Genomic DNA, 16,191 nt, shown 5'->3' with positions numbered 1-16,191 from the left:
TTGCATAATCACAAATTTGCAATAAAGTGTCAAAACTGCAACAGAGATCGCAGAGGCGAACCGGCCGAAGTAGTGCCAGGACCCCTAATAGACAGCATAAGGTGATCTATACGCAAAATCAAACAGGAAAATTTTGTCCCATTGTATATTATTTAAGACTAGATTCACTTAAAAATGTAGACACCAGCGCTCGGCTGACGCCAGAACTGTTATAAAAGATTTGCGAGTCTATATCGGCACATACGCAATTGGCATGCTACATTCTGACCAGGGTCCTGCTTTTAGCTCTCGAGCTTATAAGGAGGCAATGACCAGCATGGGCATTGCATTGCGGTACTCTTGTCCCTTCCATCCTGAGGGAAATGGGATTGTGGGAAGAAAAAACCGAGACATAAAGCAATCTATAACGGCGAGGGTATTAGGTTCGGGTGATGGGTGGGTCCAACATTTAACAAGTGTCCAACGTAGTCTTAATAATCTGCCAAGAAATTCTCTAAAAGGTTTCAGCCCGTACGAACTATTGTTCGGTACTAGAATGCATATTCAGGACTTAGATAGTCAGACTTCAGTGATAGAAGAAAAATGCTTTGATATCAAAGATCGTTTGGCTATTTTACAGGACTTAAATGAAACAAGAAAAGACCTGAGCAACGTAAAGTTAAAACAGCAGCCAACAGCCACTGAAGATAAACCACCTGTCCCAGCAAGGCCTGTCTGGATTCCAAAGATTGGGGATCTGGTCAGAGAGAAAATCGCGGTGAAGAAGGAATTTGGGCCTTCTTACAGAAAAGCAGTACCTGTCTTAGCTGTCAGCGGAACAAGATCAGTTGTACTACCGCCCCTTGCTGGTAAAAAGGAGAACCGAGTTGTATCCATCGACCTGGTGAAACCACAATCATGTGGCCAATAATAAGTAGTAGGCCCAGTGGACTCACAAGAAGTAGCAGAACACCAAAACTTGCTACAATACAAGAGGTTCAAACTGAGAGACTAATCACATTCGATAAACCTGCAGTGAATAAAAAAGGGCTATGCAATAATGCCATGGAACTTGTGCCTCTTGAAACCCAAATTGCAACAGTTCGTCAAGAAACACCTGTCTACAACGATGTAGCCTCAGACTATGCTAATGAAACAAAGAAAATTCCAAAAGCAAATGAAAATCCGGAAGCGATTCCAACAATTGACAGAACTGCATCTGGCTACTTCATCAATTTCGATAACTTTTCTGAAGATCCAAGCGAACCTGAAGAAACGCCAGCAACAAGATCTTTTAAAGACAAAGTAACAGAATCCTTTCATCAACTCAAAGAAACCTATCTGATTTCTCCATGGATTGAATTTTGGATTGTGTTAGGTGTACTTTTCCTCCTGCTTTGGCTCATCATGGTTCTTTGTTTGGGAAAATTCATTGAAGGAAAATACAGTACAATGGACACAGCAAGTTAGAACATCATCTTGGTCCTAAAGCCACACAAGTCATCTCACATCGAGAAAAGAGAACTATCATCCGTGAATGTCACAGCCAATCCAATACCCGGTGGGGTAGCTTGGGACAAAACTGATTATGAAATCTATGGCCCGGTCGAGCTCTTGAAATATCCACACCAGTTTAAGGTTTCATTAAGTGACTTTGTAAAACCGAGTACATTCTCTGATGATTGGGACTTTGAAAGTATTAATGATATGATGTCAGATTTAGTAATGTCAGCAAAATTTACAGAACATGATTACTTGCAGGGTTCATCTAATTATGAAGAAATGTACTGCTACAACCACTTTGCACATCACTATTTACATAAATCTGCTCAACCTAGAAATGTTTGTAATTATAATCAATGGGAACATTGTGCAACTCCTCCAAAAGGTAGTTCTAAAACATTTTACGAGAAATTCCCATACTTCTCAGGGTTTAACACAAGTGATGCAGAAACATTTCATTTCAAACTGTTAAATAAGACAGGAATGAAAACAATGCTGACAAACACTAAATTAATCTATTCATAAACATTTTATGAAAAAATGACTACATTTGGTTTAGATTTTTGGAAAAACAACATTGAAACAAAAACAATCTGGGGTACCAAAGATTGGCAGGTCCAAGGTATTGTATCATTATTTAGAGCCTGCATGATCCCAGAACAAATTATATTCTTGAATGACACCATTCAACAGACAACCTGTCTTGGCCTAGCCAAGATAAAAGATTTAAACAAACCGTCTATTCCAAAGCCAACACCTGACAGTAATATCACTACAGATGTTGAGATAGACGTATCCCATATTTTTACCCAAAACAGAACACATCCTGATTGGAAAAAATGGTTGATCTGGCCCACAGACACAAATAACTGTCAAAATAGATTCCTGAACAAATTAAAGGGGTTCAAATTGACCAGGCCAGACCCTAGATACTCCCAGAGACAACATCCATGGATAGTTACAACATACAGTGTAGGAAAACTCTGCCTCGAATGGCTACAGACATCCACACTGGCAGAAATTAAGCAACACTTGACTTTACTTAAAGACGGTGCTGACTTGCGTGATTTCATAATGGGACCACGCAAACAGCGTCAACAACGTTTCATAGCGGCCGGTGTATACGCTGCATACAACGAAGCTTGGAAAGTAATGCAAATTGAAACAGCCGAGAAAATACGGGAAATTGACCGTATTAATTTGGAAAAATCACTTTCTGTTGTGGACAATGGGTTAATGACTCTGTCTTCCAGAATATATTCACTGGACAGTATTGTATCATCTGCTATTGATATAATAGAGCAGGACTTACTAATGTTACAACACGGTCAGTCTCACTTGCGTTCTATTGTACAGCTTGGCTGGACGTTGCAAAATCTGCGTTCAGGCTACGTGCCCTGGCGTTTAATCAACACAACGTCATTATTCTCTATCTTTAACCTTACTGATACACAAATCAGTTTGGCACAAAAAGGAGCAGAGCATACAATTCTGAGCATTGAAAAACTTGAGAGATTACCATTGACAATGTCAGAAAGACCTGTCATTGAATGGATAATACACGGAATAATAACAATTCCGATAACAACTTTCCAATTTAAATACTGTCAAGAGTATATACCAGCGGGCCAGTATGAAAGGTTGGGTAAAGGGTACATTAAGTCATCATGGAAATTACCTTACACACACACATGTTATAGTGAAAAGGAACAGAATGTATTTCTTAGTGGTAACAATTGTAAACAATCACTAAGTGGTATACTTCTGTGTCAAGGTATTAACTTGCATGGGGCCTGTGAGGGGACTTCAAATAACCTTTCATGTCACCAGCATGGCACACCTGCAACTCGAATAGAGCCATTCTTTAGACGGCTTTCTAACGGGAGCTATATTCTAATAGTGGACCACAGATGTTGTGGCATGGTGCCAGGAAAATCTTATCTCGTGAGCGTTAGTTCCATGGTCACTTGCTGTATGCAAGTATTGTATCCAAACAGCACTCCAGACAGGGAGGCAAAAATTTGGCCTTTTTTGAATATCTCTTCTATTCGAATTGATACTTTAAGCAGAATGAAGTCTGTTCTTTTACAGACAACTGTGCCCTTGACGTCATCAAAAGAAACGTATGACCTGCAAGTTGCAAGGATAACGGCAGAGATACATACTCTTTTATCAACAAATTGCCCCCTGCATTTCGCAGAAATGCTAAGCCAAATCCTAAATATGTCTGATACCAGCGGTATCCCACATATATTTAAGACAATTTTTCGGGACTGTTAACACCCTTCAAAACAGTTCTGGGCATTTTTCCTAATTTTGTCCATTCTGTCTTTGGCGGCCTACCACTTCTGTTGGGATTCGTAGCAGGCATTTTATTTTTGATACTTCTGCTTCGATATGGGAAGCCAAATCGCAGACAAGACTCCAGCCACGATGGAAGAAACGATCCTAGCTATACGCTATCGGGACCGCATAACTAAAGTCCTTGGATTAGCCTGGCTAAGAGATCTGAATATGACCTGGTTTCTTTCATTCAGACCCATCTGGCAGAATTGCATCTTACCTGTGCTTCAATGTATTCTATGCGGAGAAGAATGCGTGTTGGACGTCTGTCTTACACTACCATCAGCAGTACCATTGGATACAGATACTTTGCTAAGTCCTGTAACGGCTCATGCATCGTGTTGTCCCCTGCGGCTAACCATTCTGATGACGGCATTCGTTGAGACTTCACCACTGCGATTAGAGGGTAGTGAAGTACGAGATGAGAGCAACATCACCCAGGTACGACCTTCTGTGAGCATTGCTGATCCAGACATCGATGATAGCAATCATTCTCACGACTGCACAGTTGTGGCATTTTCCAACTTGGTCGAACTTTCACCTGAAGCGGTAAACCACTTTTTTGAAAGTCTGTCTGAAATGATGTTCTCCCCTGAACAAAAAGAATAACTTTTAAGCAAACTAGTACACAGCGTTCCCTGAACTCTGAATTCGGCCTTCGGCTTTGATAAACAAAAGCTACTGAACATATTTGGAACTATATTTTTTTCTCTCTCCCCTGAAAGCGAAATTATTTTTTTCTCAATTCCAAAATATTTACCCTTTTTCTGGCACATGTACTCTGCTTGAAGTAGAACTATTCTTAGAGAACAGAGCTTCTATTTTAGGAACTCTAGAGACAATATATCACCTCAGCCTCTAGCACATTTACAGCAACTGTATTTATATGTGATGGAATGGACTCGACCTTCTTTTCTGTATTAAGAGCCATTTCATGGGTAAATTTCGCAAATCATTCATGCTGATATATATTTGTAGCTCTTTTACTGAATGATTGCACTGCTTGAATAGCGTACAGTACCTATAATAATTTTTCGTGTATATCTATGCATCATTTTAAATGCTAAAAATGTATTTTGGGGTGGGTTGAAATACACATGCACTTTTATATGTTTACTATTGCTTAGTTTTAGTAATGATGGACATTAGATCGTGGAGTGGGTATTGTGTTTTTATCTAGGAACCTAAATCGATATTTCTATTTTATGCCCTTGTCCGGTTATAATCAATAATATCCCTACAACGGCATAGTAATCATATCCATATTCAGTCGTAGCACATGCTGTCACATTAAGCAAGGCTACTTCCCCTGCCTCCTAGAAAGCACAACGAGTTCTCTAAACAAACCAAACCTCCAGCAACCTGGGAAATCCCCCTTGCTTTTGTTTTGATTTCATCCTAGAACTCCTGTAAAGCACTGTAAGAACGGCCAGTTCTTAGTGACATCTTTATTGACGTCTTATGTCCAGCCTTACGTCAAACCCGGCACCTTTCAGGTATAAATATACCAACGTTGCCTTAAGCAAACACACGGTGGTGGTTTTGGAGCAGCTATCTACTTGCCCGAGAGCCCAGCTGATGCGAGAGCCCACGGACGCTGCCCCTCCCTTTTGACGCACTGAGAGAGACGCTGTCTTTTCTCCTGCCGAGAAATCCAGCTCCGGTGTTTCCAGATACCTTCGCGGGTTACTGGGATATCGAGTCCTGAGAGAGAGATACAAGACCTCCTGCTTTCTAATACCCAGGTACGGAGCTGACTAAACCCTTACAGAGAATTCTTGAGTCAGATTCTTGGCAAAACCAACTTAACTTAAACTGCTACTTATTTACTCCTTCACACGTATTAGGCTTAGGTCAGGTACACAGGGGTAGGCGTATTTAGAAGCACCAGTTGAGTACGTTAGTCAATGTATATATGTATATATGTTTTATCTATTTTAAAGTATCATATGGCTAAGAAACCATATCAATGCTTTTACAGTATTATTTTATAATCCTCCTTTTACTGTACGCACTTTACTTTACTATGAGTATTGCAATTGTGGCAATTCATTTCTCTTGTATGAGGAAGAAGACTGCTCAATAAATAACACTTTTTATTGAAAACGCCCGTCTTTCTTTTCTCTGCATTCTGGTGAAACTAAGTACACACATTTGACTGAGTGAAATAGCTGTCTATTGTTTTCACACGACTCTAGAGATACACTCTTATTCTGAGGGAGCAAAGTTGTCATGGTGTACGGTTGTCGGAAGCTAATCCCTTCTTGTCTAATCAGGAAAGTTAATTCCTTCTTGAACATTCGAGAAAGTTTCTAGTGACCTCTGAGCTAGCTGGCAAACCTTAAGCCTAATATAGTCAGTAAAGACCTAGTCGACCTCAGTCCTACGTCTACACTGCTGAATATATTATTCCAATGCACAGAGCCTATTGGGAATATAGGAACTACACTACACTACGCTATCCAGCGCTTTCCCTACTGTTTCACTCTCTGGAGTTGGAATAGTAATTTTTACCCCTACGCTATCCAACACTTTCCCTACTGTTGCACTCTCTGGAGTGGGAATAGTAATTTTTACCCGTACGCTATCCAACGCTTTCCCTACTGTTGCACTCTCTGGAGTTGGAATAGTAATTTTTACCCCTATGCTATCCAATTCTTTCCCTACTGTTGCACTCTTTGGAGTGGGAATAGTAATTTTTACCCACCCGCTATCCAACGCTTTCCCTACAGTTGCACTCCCTGGAGTTGGAATAGTAATTTTTACCCCTACGCTATCCAGCGCTTTCTCTACTGTTTCACTCTCTGGAGTTGGAATAGTAATTTTTACCCCTATGCTATCCAGCGCTTTCCCTACTGTTGCACTCACTGGAGTTGGAATAGTAATTTTTACCCCTACGCTATCCAATGTTTTCTTTACTGTTTCACTCTCTGGAGTGGTAATAGTAATTTTTATCTCTATGCTATACAATGTTTTCCCTAATTTTGCATTTTCTGGAGTGGGAATAGTAATTTTACGTTTTACGCTATCCAATGTTTTTAATACTGTCGTTTTTTTGGCCTTTAAATAGTAGTTGTATTTATTATTTAGAATGAATTTAGATAATGTATTATGTTATTAATTTTAAAAATATTGAAAGTATATTTAATTTTTTTAATTTATTAAAAATAATTATTTTCTTTTTTATGTAATTTTATGTGTGGAGATCTATTTGTAATTTATAGTATTTTTAAATAATTTATAAGTAATTAAAGTAATTAATAAAATGTATTATTAAGTAAATATATAATATATATTTTACATGTGTTTAATTTATGTTATATTATTATATATCTATTATTTATTAATTTTAAACATTACTAAATATTTTTAACAATGTTTATTTTATTTAATATATAATATATATTTTACATATGTGTTTAATTAATGTTATATTATTATATATCTATTATTTATTAATTTTAAACATTACTAAATATTTTTAACAATGTTTATTTTATTTATAAGTATTATTTACTTTATTTTACACATTATATTTTAACAGATATAAAACGATAATTTTAATTACGATATTTTTAACATCGATATTTTTGTTTAGATATTTTTGTACTTACCATGTTGTAGATAGGATGTCGATATACTTACCTTCGATATTCCAGCGTCAATGTTTCTGTAGGTCGATATTTTGTCTGTCGAAATTCTGTCATAGATCCTGATAAGAGAGAGAGAAGGGTGGGGTGGAGAGAGGGGACGGAAGGGTTATATGGAGGAGGCTGAGGCAGGAAAGGGGAGGATAGGGAGAAAAAGGAAGATCCTGAGAGGAAGAGGAGGAGGGCAAGTCAGATAGACAGAGGAGCAGACGTGGTCCGTGCAGGTAACAGCGATGGGGCCGTGGGACCGTGTAAGGGGGATTCCGAGGGACGATGCAGAGGGAACATTAATTATTTATTTAATTTTCCCTCTGCATCGTCCCTCGGAATCCCCCCTTACATCACCCCACCACCCCACCACTGTTACCTGCGCGGACCGCGATTGCAGAGGAGGGTGAGGCAGAAGAGGGGTGGTAGAGGGAGATGGGTGAGGTAGCGAGAGAAGGCTAAGGAGGAAGAGAAGGGTGGGGTGGGAAGAGAAGGGTGAAGTGGTGCTAGAGGACGGCAAGGTCAGGCGAGAGAATGTAGGATAGAGAGGAAAGAGAAGAGGGTCAGAGAAATATGAGGGTGAAGTGGAGAAAGAGAAGAGTGCAGAAATTGATGGATAAGGAGGAGATAGAGTAGGATGATGTGAAGAGGATGAGCTGGAAGGAAGTACAGGGTGATGTGAGCGAGCCAGCAACTGGAAGTGAAGGAAAAGGATGGTGAAGTCAGGAGAGAGAAAGGTGAGGCAGAGAGAAAGGAGGGTGAGGTGAGAGAGAGCAGAAAAGATCAGGCCTCTAGGTTTAAACCTCTAGAAATATGCAGTCTAAATTAGTAGACTGGATCTAGCAGTAGGTATGGTATTCAGGTCACAGTCGTACAAGACCATCTAACATCCCTACACCCAGTTCTCATACACCTTGAAGTCGCTGGACGGAGGAGCCAAGATGGCGATCGGAACAGTCGCATAAACGCCTCGCTCCGAGATCCCTTCCTCCCCGCCGCCTATCCTGTCTTTAATCCTGATCGGGGTGTACCGAATTTGGTTACCTGGGAAGAGCCTTCACTTACCGTCTTTTTCCGGGGCTCTGGCGTGCAGTGGTTTCTGCGTTCTGCCCTTGTAACCTTGCTGGCCTTCCCGGCCCTGACGCCGGGGCCTCGAGTGCTGTGTCTGACCGGAGGTGTTCGGAGTGCCGGCGGCCCGGAACCGCTGAAGAGACCCGATGGTGGGAGCCTGAGAGCCGCGAGCCGGAAGCGCCGGAGCGGACCCACCCCCGATGGTGGGCCACCCCGCATGCCTGATTGCCTGCCGGCCCGAAGAAGAGAAGCCGCGTTGTCCGGCGCCCCTCGGGTGAGAAGCCCACTCCTGTTGATTGTCCCGCCTGGGACCCGGTGCAGGGCTCCCCCGAGTGTTGTGGGGAGCGTGCCCGTTCTTCTGGTGACTCTCCTTTCTCCGCAGAGCGCCATCCGCCGCGGATCGGCTGTGTGTCCTGGGGCCTCCGGCACTCCTGGTGGGCTTGGCGGCGGATGCGACAATGGCGGCGGGTGATATGCACAAGATGGCGGATGGCCCCTCGGAGTGTCTTCCTCCTGGAGACAGGGACGTTGCTGCATTTGCTCTCCCCAGACCTCGTTTGATTCGGGCGGCCCCTACACGGAGTACTGTCTTGTTCGCCCTGGGTGCTCTGCGGATCGACCTGTCCTTGCACTGCCGGGACTTGGAGTTGCGGATCGCCGCCATGGTTGTTCAGCCATTTTGTGACGTGGTGTTGTCTCCCCGAGTTGGTATTGTTGAGACTTCTCCAGCTGCTGTGCTGGGATATCCAGCTGGGTGTTCGATTCCATGGGATCAAGTGGACCCGGTGCCGATGCAGCAGTATTTCCTACATCCTGATTTCTTTGCTTTGTGCTGGACAGCCCGGACTTTGTGCTTGGCCACGTGGATCTTTGGGTTACTTTTGACTGCTGCCGAGTTTTCCTGGCTGCTTTTTGTTCGCCGAGACGGTGTTCCGTGAAGATCCCACTTGCTTTCCCTGACTGGTATGGACCCACTGTATCATGCTGTTTCCTGGCCGTGGCGGGGTCTGGCAGCTCGGCTTTTCATAGAAGTGGACAGGGGTGATCGTGCCTGGGTGCCTGCGGGACTTTTGTTTTGTTAATTGGCATCTCCGTGCCTCATCATTTGGACAGTTCCTGTCTTCATCCTTTATGTAGGCTTTTCTCAGTATCCTTTTTTGACCTCGACTAGTGATCCGTTATTGCGGGTGGGGTGGTGTTCTGTATTTCGATCGCTGGCTCCCCTCCTCTCTTCTCTCCTCTCCTTCTTTTCCCTCTTTTTCCTCTCCTTTTATCCCTTTCTCTTTTTTCCCTTCGTTATTATTCCCTTTCTCTTTCTTCTATATTTCGGGTAACTCTGGGCGACAGGCACGCTGTTTAGTGGGATAGGCCATAGCCATTACAGTGATGTAGGGTGGGGGGGGTGTTTGTTATTTTAGTTTGTTTTCTTCTATGGTCCCTTTTTTGCTTTCTTTCTAGGGGTGGGCTATGTCCCTTTGTTCTTTCTCCTTCGTTTCGTAAGTGTCTGCACTTTCTCCTTTTTCGGGGCGGGAGGGCGGTCTATGCGGTGACCCATTTACTTGTTTGCTACGGTTTGTCCTTTATTTTTGAACCTTTGATGGGCATTGGATGTATCTGGGCTTTGCTCTACTGTGGTTATTTGATTGCGTAAGGGGCTGCATCCCTCTCGTCCCCCCCCTCTTTTTCTGAGTATGTTGCATGACACATGGGTAGATATGGCTTCTGCCTCCTCTATACATCATAAAATGAAACCTTTCTTATCCTGGCACTTACTGTGTAACGATTTCACTACTCGTCTATCCTGTATTCATCCTGCCGTACACATTGATGTTGTTCCCTTTTGACTCCCCTGATTTTGCGGCCGGCCCTTGTGGTTGTAGGCCTGCGCTTGTACTTATACCTGTTTCTCAATAAAGGTTTTAAAAAAAAAAAAAAAAAAAAAAAGAAGTCGCTGGACAACCCCATTCATCTTCATGACCCACCCATGCTTCTTCATGGCCCTCCCAGATCACAAATCCTGGAACCGGACCCGCCTTGATCCCTCCCCTTCTCACTCAATGCCCATCTCATGGGCAGCCACATTTATTTCTCCTATGTTTCTTGGCTTGCACTCTTCCCTCTAACTAGCATCCCAGTGTGGAGTCCTATTAATCTTCGGGTGGCTCTTCATGAGCAGGCAGTCCTTCAGGCAACTCTTTAAACATTTTGCATCCTGAGGACCTTGTAACAGAGGTACCATACGGTAAACAGATGATCTAGTGTGCCCAGGGAGATTATATATACATATACATATATGTGATCAAGGCATTTCTGGGGCCGAAACGCGTCATGGCGGTGCGTGGTGCTTCAATGGATTAAATAAATACCTTTTGCACGCAGAAGTTTGGGTCCGTTTTTTGTCTATCCAGCATTGGGATGTTTGGGACGTAGTTCTTCGTATATATATATATATATATATATATATATATATATCAAATCCTGAGTGGGTGTCTTCAATTGCTTGGCAATTTCGTTTAGATATATATATATTTTTTTGTTACACACAGCAATATGAGCCACAACACGTGGACACGCAGATGGGAGGACTGGCCTTCATAGCAATAAAACACAATTTCTCATGCGCACTAGCCTGTTACCCGGGGTCTCAAGCATGCAGATTCAATTTTTTAACACACATGGCAGCTAGGAAGACTACATCGCAAAATACTCATGATCAACTCTGCTCCCAAGCAGTATTAATCTGTCACTACACAGGGAGGGTGCTCATGAAAGAGGAGCACGTGGATGCTTCTCGATAAGCAGAGTTGTTTCAGAACTTGGACATTTACTTTTTCCAACCGGAATGAAACATTGTCAACATGGGAAACCTGAAGAGAAAGTGCAAAAATGGTGAGTTGGGACAGTTTTGACAGGAAAACTGGCCTTTCTTGTTCACATGCTACTCTTTTGTAGGTCTGGCTTGACAGCTGAGCTGCCACCTCAACTGATGTTATCACCAGAAAAAGAGCTTTCAGATGTACTATAGAGAAGAGCTTATGCTCTGCCCACATGTTGTTTTTCTTGTGTGCAGATTTTGATTGGGCAGAAGCTCTGTGCTTCCACTGATACAAATAGTAATTGATTTGTTTTGTGGAAGAAAATATGCTCAGTACATCAGGACTATATTGGATATTGTGGCAAGTCAATGATCAAGGCTGTAGGCCTGATCTGTTTATTATGAAAAGTTATGGTAAAGGCAGTAGGCCTGGTATATTTATTGTTGAAAACATAAGTTAACATCAATAGGCATTTACAGTGGATTGTTCTTACTCTGTATTAAAGGCAATCGAGAGGTATTTTGGTGCATGAAATCTCAAAGGTTACCATTGTAGGCAAGGGTTTTTGTATTGATTACCCTTTTTAGGTCTTGCCTAGGCAGCGGGCATGCGCTCCTCTAGGAGATGACCTTTTTGAATTGATCTGTCCTTTTGAAGCACTTGTGCTTGTGCTGGCATCTACATTGCGGGAGCAAGCAGCGACGCGCAGGTATCATCTGTTTCTCATTAGCGTGGCTGCGCTTGTTTAAAACCGCACCGAGTAATTCACAGGATTTCAAGCGCAGGGGCCATCTGTTTATAATTAGCGCGACCAAGCTTGTTTTTATATCTGGATGACATTTGAAATTCTGTTTTAAGGTGAAAATGGGGGCACTGTCCTCCCCCTTCAATTAAAAGGAGAGGAAACGTGAGAGTGAAGGTACTCTGTTGCTGCAGTGCTGGCTCCAAAATGTGAGGGGAGTGCGCAGTCCGTCTCTTCAGTGCACTTCCTAGATTGCGCAGCACCACTGCAGTCTCCCTCTCCAGCTTTCAGAGTCCTGCCGCCTCCCTCCCTGCTGGCTTTTCAGGAAATTACATTGCTCTCTCTGTAGGGGAGGGGTAGTGGAATTGGACGTGCAAGGCAGCATTTCTTTCCGTAGCCCTCAGATCCGCCCCCTCCATTGATGAAATGTGGGCTCCGGACTGTGCTACGCCTTCGGAACCGTCCGCCCTCGTCTGTGGCCTTTAATACATTTTCGTTCTCATCTGTTCCGTGTTCACTGTGGGGCGATACTGAAATATACGAAAGGGAAGATCCGTTCTGTTGATTCAAATGTGTGATGGCAAGATACACACACCTGCGCGCACAATCCCATACGAGCATGAACAGAAACCGTTCCATAATGATGACTCTGCTGTGAATCGGTGTTCATTCCAAGTGGTAATTCCACTGACTGCCAGATGCAGCTCGCTGCAGTCCTTCTTGACTAACGGAAGAGCTTTTGGAAAGCGTTGAGCCGCTGTCTAGGTTCTCCTCGTAAGGAGGGCAGGGTGCTATGCTGATGCATCGCTGCTCAGTCCAGGTGTGAGGCTCGGCCAGGCTTGGCAGAGCTCACAGCTGCATCAGTCAGTGTGTATGTGCTCTGCCACCTTGACGCAGGCTCGGCCCGTGGGAGCTGGGGGTCGTGCAGGTGGCACCCTAACTTTGCTGCATCGCAGTTGTTGGACTTGGCCCTAGCCCTTTCTCTGTGATGGAATTGGTGGGTCCAGGATGTTGGACACTGTGGTGCTGGTTAGCAGTGCAAAGTATGTGTGCTTTCTGCCTTACATAGGTATATTAGGACCCCCCCCCCTTTTAGGTCACATCTCCCCCATGGTAGGAAATGTATATGCCATATCTCCCCCATGGTAGGAAATGTATATGCCATGCGTGATGTGAGAGGAAAATAATAAATGCTGTGTAATGGTGTACGCACCTTTATTTTCACCATTGCCGGAATGTCACTTTTAAAATGGACGCCATTTCTGTTTGCTTGTGCCGCCTGCCTGAGGTGGGTTGGCGGTCTAGTGTTTGAAGTGACAAGGTGCTTGTGGCCGCGTGGGCGGTCGTGTGGGTATGAGGGAACACAAAAACGGGAAAAATGGCGTATTTGACTTTTTATTTCACATAACTTGGTGTGGGGACCAGGATTCCCACAAGGGTTACTGGTTGAGGTTCATTCAGGATGGTTGAATACAATAAAAAATAAGAAGAATATATAAAACAATAAGTCCTCTCCTCGAGGTCTGAGCCGAGACTGTCAGGGTCTTCTGGGTCTCTCTCCCTTGTCTTTTCTCTTGTGGCCGTCGGGTAGGGAAGGAAGAAAAAAACCAAAATGGTTGGGTCAATGTCTGCTTTTTAAATTGTATGGGCTCGTGCTACCTTCACCAAAGACCAATGTGTAATAGTGGTAGGTTGGTCTTTGGATTTTTCTTTCTGTTAACACACCCGAGTGCCCTACCTCCCCAGACCTCCCCACCACCCCCACCAGAACGATCCCCTGAGAGGTACGCGCCTCAGGCCTCGACCCGTGTCCGGGACCGTGGGGTCAGGATCCGTGGCGTCTTCTCCCTTCTCTAGCCCGCCGGGTATGCTCGCGGTGTAAAGTGCTCCTTTGGTGTCCCACTGTGTTGGTCCCTGCATGCCGCCTCCTCCACCGATCTCCACCTTGCTCCACTCCTCCCTTGTCTCCCGCACGCCTCCTCTTCCGCTGTCCTCTTCCACCTCGCTCCGCTCCTCGTTCGTCTCCCACACGCCTACTCCGATGCTGCTGGACTCTGGTTCCTCTCCCGCCCTCCTTTTTGGATGTTCCCCTTCCGCATAGGTCACTGGCCCCTCCTTCTTGGCTCGCTCGGCTGCTAGACCGCTGCTTGCTTCCATTGGGGATGGTGTCGGCTCGCTCTTCTCCTGCTCACAGTGCTCTACACTTCCCCCAGTGAAAGTGAGGCTGGAACTGCCAGGGACCTTCTAGAAGCTTCCAGCCCTTTCTGGTAGGAGGGAGGAGGGGTGTATATGTAGAGCAGTAGAGATGTCATGTACTCCGACGGAGGGTGGAATGGAATGAAAGGGGACACTCTGCCAGGAGGTAGCTCCGCATGGACCTGTGTGCTGGCCCCTGAGCCCCTCTGTACACCTCTGCTGTCCACAGGGCCAGTGACAGCCTTTGCTGGAGTGACGACTGCTGTGTCAGGAGGAGTGCCACTTTATGGGAGATGACTGCCTCTAGGAGCTGCTGTCCTGTACTGATAAGTGCCCACTGTCAGCTGATCTTGCCCAGCCTGGCCTGCCTGCTCTGCTGCCCTAGCGCCTCCTGAGTGCTATACTTTGACTGCCTGCACTCCAAGGAGGTGAGGAGCGTGGGCACTACTCCCACGGGTGGGACCCCAGGAACTGTGAGTCACCTAGCACCTGGTGAGCGCCATATTTGGAATGACTGTGCTGCTCTGCCTGCACTCTAGCGCCTTGTGGGCACTGTTTTCCTGATTACCAGACGAGGCACACTATCTTCTGTCCCTGAAGCTTCTAGTGGGACCTAGTGCCTCGCAAGCGCTATATTCAAGGTGCCAGGGGAAGAGGAGCGGACGTCTGCAGCGCCGGGATTCTAAAGGGCTACGAGGGGAACCCGGCGTGTGGGATTCCCCCCTGCCTGCTTGGTTGACAGTGGGCAGCTGCAATGTATTGAGGGGGCATTGTACTCCTCAGGAGAAGAGAGAGAGGAGTGAGAGACACTCTTGCCCTGCCCCAGTGCTTTGCCCACTTTACTTTTGCTGTTTTTGCAGCCAGCCCTGACTTTGCAGGACATAGGGCATTTGAGCCCCGGAGAGAGGCCATTTGGCCTGGGGCCAGTTTCAGAGTGTTGTGCCCCCGATTGAGGTGAACTGTGTTTATGTTGGCAAGGTCTATTGCCCCATATGATTTCTTGCATAATATTGTTGCATAATGCATTTGTACTTAGGATGATACCTAATGCTTTTCCCTCTGGTTTGCAGTGCTGATTTTGGGCCATTGGTAATTTGAGAGCCGCCAAGTAGGGGCTCCCCAGGCGTAGTAGCACGAGAAGCGAATCTGCAACCTTGGGGCAGCTATTCCAGGTGTATTTACATAAAGTGTACTGTTAATGTTGCTTATGCCTAATGCATGTGGTTATATCGCTAATGGTTTCTTTCCCCCCTAATGCTTACAGGATGTTTGGGGGTTACTAGGGATGCATCATTATGCTAATGTTCTGTTCTAATGTGCTCAATGATGAAATGCCTCATGTGTATGCCCCATTCTAATATGAGTACCGCAGGAGGTGCTTTATGCATCTGCTAATGCCTAAGGTGATGTTGCCTAGCGTTTTTAACCGAATGCTTCATGCCTACTATGTTTATGCCCACAGGTTGATGCCTAATGCTTTTCCCGCCTAATAGGTTATTCATACTGTTTGTATGCCTAATACATTAATGCTGGCAATGCTTTTACCCTAATGCTACCTTGTGGGGGTCCTGCGTAAAGGGCCTAATCTAAGGTGATTTAATACTCCCATGGTTTAGGCCCCAGCCGAGTATGGTGTGCCTAATGATATGCAGAATATGCTCACCTTTTATGCCTAATGCATTTGTATTTTCAGGTCCACTGTGACGGTAAGCCTGAGGTGTTGATTCAGGCTTTATGCCTGACCACTGTGTGTTTTATGCCTGGTGCTAATGGTTTCTTTTCTCCTAAGGCTGCAATGCTGGTGTTCTGCATACTATGCCTAACCTGAGGTTCCCATTCCAGTCTATGGCAACGATGATTTATGCCTGAAGTTATGCATAATGTGTTTTCATGATTAATGCCT

The sequence above is a fragment of the Lissotriton helveticus genome, chromosome 1_1 (genome assembly GCF_964261635.1).
Source record: "Lissotriton helveticus chromosome 1_1, aLisHel1.1, whole genome shotgun sequence".
In the NCBI taxonomy this organism is placed as follows: domain Eukaryota; kingdom Metazoa; phylum Chordata; class Amphibia; order Caudata; family Salamandridae; genus Lissotriton; species Lissotriton helveticus.
This window is presented reverse-complemented; position numbering follows the sequence as displayed.